At 42.0% G+C, this 7,068-nt stretch overlaps 1 non-coding gene across 1 annotated transcript; it reads right to left on the bottom strand.

Moving 5' to 3' along the window:
- Nucleotides 1-1,439: 1,439 nt before the first annotated feature.
- Nucleotides 1,440-1,528, bottom strand: LOC123109170 (small nucleolar RNA R24). The gene has a single exon (XR_006452465.1). It is a non-coding gene; the product is annotated as a small nucleolar RNA R24 (small nucleolar RNA).
- Nucleotides 1,529-7,068: the final 5,540 nt, after the last annotated feature.

Genomic DNA, 7,068 nt, shown 5'->3' on the forward strand with positions numbered 1-7,068 from the left:
TGCTCCAGCCCCCGGACGAGCCTCAAACCTCGAATTCATCGATCATAGGGTGGCATAAAACTACAATATCATCAAAAACAACTACTGTGAGGAACTCAAATCAAACAAAAAGAGACATATATTGTTCAAAGAGAAATTTGAGGTGCTTCGCATTAATCCATATAGAAAAGAGCAGCAATTTAACAACCATATGAAGGCACGACCCACAACTTGCTCAGGCTACTGTATAGTGTGCATTGTTCTGGAGGCAACGATCCACCCACAGCAGAATCCCTGATCTTTCTTGCCCCAAAGTCGTACATAATATTATGCACAGAATTATCCAAATTTGCTACTAAAAGCTACCAGCCAACAACAAGAAGAACAAAAGGAAATACTTAGTCTTCTATATGTAAGTGTTTACACAAAACTTCTACCTGGCTTTTCAAGGGAAAAAGGTAGAAGGATGTAAGCTAACTTTAGCACTAAAAAGTAATGTTGCATTAGAATAGTAGGAGTATAGAAAAGAAATAGAAGAACCATCTCAATAGCAGAATTCTTCTACCATCAGAATTCTCACTACCACCAAGATCAAAAGCTCAGCTCGACAAACTGATTTAACTAATGCTAAATAAACTGATGATTTTCTGAAAAATTTCTCCAAGTAAACAACACACCTCTTGCAAATGTAGTTGTCGACTTGAATGGAATACTCGCAGCAGTGAGCAGTCAACATGCCTGTTGTATTCTCTCTATGACCATTTACCCGCCAACCTATTGCAAGCCCACAACTACACGGTGCTACTCATTTGTTTGGGAGATTGCAGACGCAGCTGCAAGTCAACATGTGCTCCAAGTGCATGTCTGCAGCTCCATGTCGTTCTGTGATGTTGACAACATGTGCTTTGCTCAAGAGATGGAGACATTATCAAAGAATCATCATTTAATTATCTGTGTATGCCATGATAACATAAAAAGGACATCACATTGCTGGAGGCATGAAACCAAGTGCCAGATTATACAGTTTCATATACGCTTTTATGGTTTTATTCATATATCATATGGTGTGTCGACAAAATGGCACTACTGCATGAGATGCATTAATTCTGAATATGCAAGTCTAGGACAATACTGCTCTAGTAATAATATATGTGTCACTATGAGGTAATTTCCAGAATATTCAGTTAGCAGTTGGATGAGTACTATTTTATATCATCTCAGATACCTATCAACATGTCATCCATAGTCCTTGTTCCAATCATGATGTGGTTCTTCAGATGGACACTAATATGATAAATTTTCTACCTGCACACAATTGTAACCTGCCTTTATATTAGTATATATAGCAAAAATGCCCGTGCGTTGCAATGGGTGAAAATAATCTAATATGAGCTCACTAATGTGAAATAGTTTGCAAAATAATCTAATTTTATATAGCAAAATCAATTTTCTTAACCGGTTGAGCGCAGATGCCAAGCGTAAAAAAGCATTTCACTGAATAACCAATTGATCAGTTGGTATCCTTATTGTTACGGCTCATTACAGAAATACCTTTGGTCACCATTAAAAAATAAAGACCAAAACAGATTCTCCATTGACAGAAAAACTTCTAAAATGTTATCAGTACAATCCACAAAACAGTTTAATGGTTATAAGAGCAGGTGCACAAACAAATGAGTTGCAACATAGAAACCAAGCATAATGTGTGCATTCCAACTTTTCAAGTAGAATTTTTGTGGTGTTAGTACCTGGTTCTTGACAGGCTTGGCCATCTTGCGGAAATACTTGCACATTAGAGGTTTGTGTTGTAGCTTGGCAGGGGTGTCCTGCTTGGTCCTGCTCATGGACATGACAACATCCTTGTCCTCTCCCGCTGATGGATGGACCGCCACGGTCTTGCTGTTCACTAAGTCTAAAAAACCACATCAGACCACAACAAGTTGCGCTTTGCAGAGGAAATTATAAACAGCTTAGGGCCGGCCAAGAAGCTACAGATCAGAGAACTTGTAGGAGCAGACATTGTAGAGGTTGTTGGGCTACTTGCGGAACTGGACCTTGGCGTTGCTGTTGCCAAACTGCTAAATCAAGTACCAGTTGTTCTTCTTCACGAGCTCCCAGACCAAAGACCCTAGAACGGTAGTCATTTGCCTAGGCCTATATCACCAAAAACAACAAACAAATGTCATATCTACAACTAGCAAGGAGCAGCACAAGACTGGTATGCTGCAATATTAAGGCACCATTTGACCATTTGAAGGAAAAATGGATGCTGATTGCAAATCGATATATGGGTAAAATACAGTAGCAACAACAGTGGTGAAGCTTTACCTTTTGATCAACTATGGAAAGCACAAATAGATCTTACTAATAAGAGGAAACATAGTAATGAACAAAAGTGGGAAGTATTAGCATAGGATGTGATCTAGCCCAGGCTGATTCGCCAACATGAAACCACTACGAATTTCAAAATTTCATTCTATCATGCTAACACTTTGACCGGAGATGACATTCTAATGGAGGAAATCATGAACCAAGGAGCCTAAAAGTAGTACAGGTTTGATGGGGGATGCCGTGATGAATCTAAGCAAACAGTGATGCAAGCTTCGAGAAAGGGATCCACTCCTTACTCGGGATGAAGTTGCCACAGTGCAGCGTTGCTCTGCTCCAGTACTTAGGGGTGGTGGTGGCTATGGAAGGTTGGAATAGCTCAGAGCTCGGCGACTGGAAATTTAAAGATTGACTACCTGAACATGTACACACCTAAACTACATGTGCACAAGACACTCGCTCATGCTAATTAATCGTCTAAATTCACTTGTTGAACAGGATGGACACTCTGTTGATTCATCCGCTCTGAGATGGATGGATCGGATCCCTGGCTTCACTTGAGCACATCTGGCATCAACGAGTGGGTCGCTCAACTCCACCGTCTGAAGAATCTGCTGCCGCATTCGGCGGGCCTCAGCCCTCCGCCGCTCAATCTCATGCTAATGGATGGCCTCGGCCTCAACATCAGCAGCAACACGTGGCTGTTGGGATCGACCGGCTAAAGGACTTGACGATGGGGGTGATGCCGGCCACCTCCTGCAGCAGGCCGGCAAGAGAAACAACTCACGCGTGCATACGCCGGTGCTGCAAAGGGCGGCGGCACCGACGACGGCGGGGCCAGAGGCATCGCCGGGGGGTTAGCTCGTGGTGTTGCTGCACCAAATCAGGGGGGAGGAGGAGGAGTGACTGGTGCTCTAGTTCGGCGACTGGAGGAGCCGGGAGGGGGGGGGAGAGAAGGGAGTGCCCAATGCGAGGGTGCTCCACGGCGGGAGGGTAGCTAGGGAAGGAGGCCGACGTCGTGGGAGAAGGCGGCGAGAGGGGGTGGGGACTTGCCGACGAAGCCTTGCCCGAAACCCTAGCCATGGGGGTGGGGTTGCGAGCGGGCGATAGAGACCGGGAGCGGAGAATCTGGCCGGAAGGGAGGGAAGCACGGACCGTGGGGAGCTCGAGGACGTGCTGCGCGGCGCCGGAGCTGGCCGGAAGCGGCCGGCGTGGGTGGCGGCGGCGGCGAAGACTTCATGGGCGAGAGGGAGAGGAGACGAGCCCGTGCTTCGTGTGTGGTCTTATGTTTTTTTCTTTACAAAACAGCTCAGACCGTGGCTTGAATAATCCAAATGGCAGGGTGTTTTTTGCAAAAACAAAACGTTTTCTCAAATAACCACTTAAAACAGGGAACACAGGGACTGTAGGTTTATTTCAAAGAAATAGAGGGGCTTCTTAGCAAAAACGCCGACGACAATATATAAGGAAATTGATGGTGAACCCGGAGGCTCAATCCGTGCTTTATTATTAGGGAGAGATAAGGATGAAGATCCAAAAGTAATTGATGTGTCCCCTATTAAATCCTTGTTTTGCAATATGAAGCTTGATAATGATGGGACTGGAGATGAGTCAACTTTAGTTAGAAGGCGTCCCAGTGATTCGGAGTTTTTAGATCTTGATGCAAAAATTTGGTAAAAGTGGGATTGAAGAGGTCAAAACTTTAGATAGCAGCGAACCCACTATCTTGGATTTCAAAAAATTTAATTATGATAATTGCTCTTTGATAGATTGTATTTCCTTGTTGCAATCCATGCTAAATTCTTCTCACGCTTATAGTCAAAATAAAGCTTTTACTAAACATATCGTTGATGCTTTGATGAAATCTTATGAAGAAAAACTTGAGTTGGAAGTTTCTATCCCTAGAAAACTTTATGATGAGTGGGAACCTACAATTAAAATCAAAATTAAAGATCATGAATGCTATGCTTTGTGTGATTTGGGTGCTAGTGTTTCCACGATCCCAAAAACTTTGTGTGATTTGCTAGGTTTCCGTGAATTTGATGATTGTTCTTTAAACTTGCACCTTGCGGATTCCACTATTAAGAAACCTATGGGAAAGAATAATGGTGTTCTTATTCTCGCAGATAGGAATTATGTGCCCGTAGATTTCATTGTTCTTGATATAGATTGCAATCCTTCATGTCCTATTATTCTTGGTAGACCTTTCCTTAGAACGATTGGTGCAATTATTGATATGAAGGAAGGGAAAATTAAATTCCAATTTCTGTTAAGGAAAGGCATGGAACACTTCCCTAGAAAGAAAATTAAATTACCATATGAATCTATTATGAGAGCCACTTATGGATTGCCTACCAAAGATGGCAATACCTAGATCTATCCGCGCTTTTATGCCTAGCTAGGGGCGCTAAATGATAGCGCTTGTTGGGAGGCAATGCAATTTTATTTGTATTCCTTGCTTTTGCTCCTATTTAGTAATAAATAATTTATCTAGCCTCTGTTTTGGTTGTGTTTTTTGTTTTTAATTAGTGTTTGTGCCAAGTAGAACCGTTGGGAAGACTTGGGGAAAGTCTTTTTGATCTTGCTGCAAAAAATAGAAACTTTGGTGCTCACGAGAATTGCTGCCATTTTTTACTGGAGAGTGCTATTTAGTTAATTATTTTTGCAGAAATGCCTCACGTCCAACAATTTATTTTAGAATTTTTGGGGTTCCATAAGTATTTGAAACCTACAGATTACTAAATACTGTTCTGTTTTTAACAAATTCTGTTTTTCGTGTGTTGTTTGCTTATTTTGATGAATCTATGGCTAGTAATAGAGTTTATGAACCATAGAAAAGTTGGAATACAGTAGGTTTAACACTAATATAAATAAAGAATGAGTTCATTATAGTACCTTGAAGTGGTGGTTTGTTTTCTTTTACTAACGGAGCTCACAGAGATTTTCTTTTAAGTTTTGTGTTGTGAAGTTTTCAAGTTTTGGGTAAAGATTTGATGGATTATGGAACAAGGAGTGGCAAGAGCCTAAGCTTGGGGATGCCCAAGGCACCCCAAGGTAAAATCCAAGGACACCTAAAAGCCTAAGCTTGGGGATGCCCTGGAAGGCATCGCCTCTTTCGTCTTCGTACATCGGTAACTTTATTTGGAGCTATATTTTTATTCGCCACATGATATGTGTTTTGCTTGGAGCGTCTTGTATGACTTGTGTATTTGCTTTTTAGTTTACCACAATCATCCTTGTTGTACACACTGCTACCTCTTGAGCACTGCATTGGTTTTCCCTTGAAGAGGAAAGGTTGATGCAGCAAAGTAGCGTAAGTATTTCCCTCAGTTTTTGAGAACCAAGGTATCAATCCAGTTGGAGGCCACGCACGAGTCCCTCGCACCTACACAAACAAATAAAATCCTCACAACCAACGCAATAAAGGGGTTGTCAATCCCTTCACGGTCACTTACGAAAGTGAGATCTGATAGATATGATAAGATAATGTTTTTGGTATTTTTATGATAAAGCTGCAAAGTAAATAAAGAAAAATAAAAACGGCAAAAGAAATAGCTTGTTGACGGAAGATCAATATGATGGAAAATAGACCCGGGGGCCATAGGTGAAAACTAGTGGCTTCTCCCGAGAGCATAAGTATTACGGTGGGTAAACAAATTACTGTTGAGCAATTGACAGAATTGAGCATAGTTATGAGAATATCTAGGTATGATCATGTATATAGGCATCATGTTCGAGACAAGTAGACCGACTCCTGCCTGCATATACTACTATTACCCCATACATCGACCGCTATCCAGCATGCATCTAGAGTATTAAGTTCAAAAGAACAGAGTAACACTTTAAGTAAGATCACATGATGTAGTGGGATAAACTCATGCAATATGACGTAAACCCCATCTTGTTATCCTCGATGGAAACAATACAATACGTGCCTTGCTGCCCCTACTGTCACTAGGAAAGGACACTGCAAGATTGAACCCAAAGCTAAGCACTTCTCCCATTGCAAGAAAGATCAGTCTAGTAGGCCAAACCAATCTGATAATTCGAAGAGACTTGCAAAGATAACCAATCATACATAAAAGAATTCAGAGAAGATTCAAATATTGTTCATAGATAAAATTGATCATAAACCCACAATACATAAAAGAGAGAAGAAGTCATCTAGCTAATTACTATGGACCCGAAGGTCTGAAGTAAACTACTCACACATCATCGGAGAGGCTATGGTGTTGATGTAGAAGCCCTCCGTGATCGATGTCCCCTCCGACAGAGCTTCGGAAAAGGCCCCAAGATGGGATCTCACGGGTACAGAAGGTTGCGGCGGTGGTATTAGGTTTTTGGCTCCGTATCTGGTAGTTTGGGGGTGCGTAGGTATATATAGGAGGAAGAAGTACATTGGTGGAGCAACATGGGCCCCACAAGGGTGGTGGGCGCGCCTGGGGGGGGGGGGGTAGGTGCGCCCCCTACCTCGTGCCTTCCTGGTTGCTTTCTTGATGTAGGGTCCAAGTCCTCTGGATCACGTTCGTTCTGAAAATCAAGTTCCCGAAGGTTTCATTCCGTTTGGACTCCGTTTGATATTCTTTTTCTGCGAAACTCTGAAATAGGCAAAAAAACAACAATTCTGGGCTCGGCCTCCAGTTAGTAGGTTAGTCCCAAAAATAATATAAAAGTGTATAATAAAGCCCAATAATGTCCAAAACAGAATATAATATAGCATGGAACAATAAAAAATTATAGATACGTTGGAGACATATCAAG

This window comes from Triticum aestivum, chromosome 5A (assembly GCF_018294505.1).
Source record: "Triticum aestivum cultivar Chinese Spring chromosome 5A, IWGSC CS RefSeq v2.1, whole genome shotgun sequence".
NCBI classification, from domain to species: Eukaryota; Viridiplantae; Streptophyta; class Magnoliopsida; order Poales; family Poaceae; genus Triticum; species Triticum aestivum.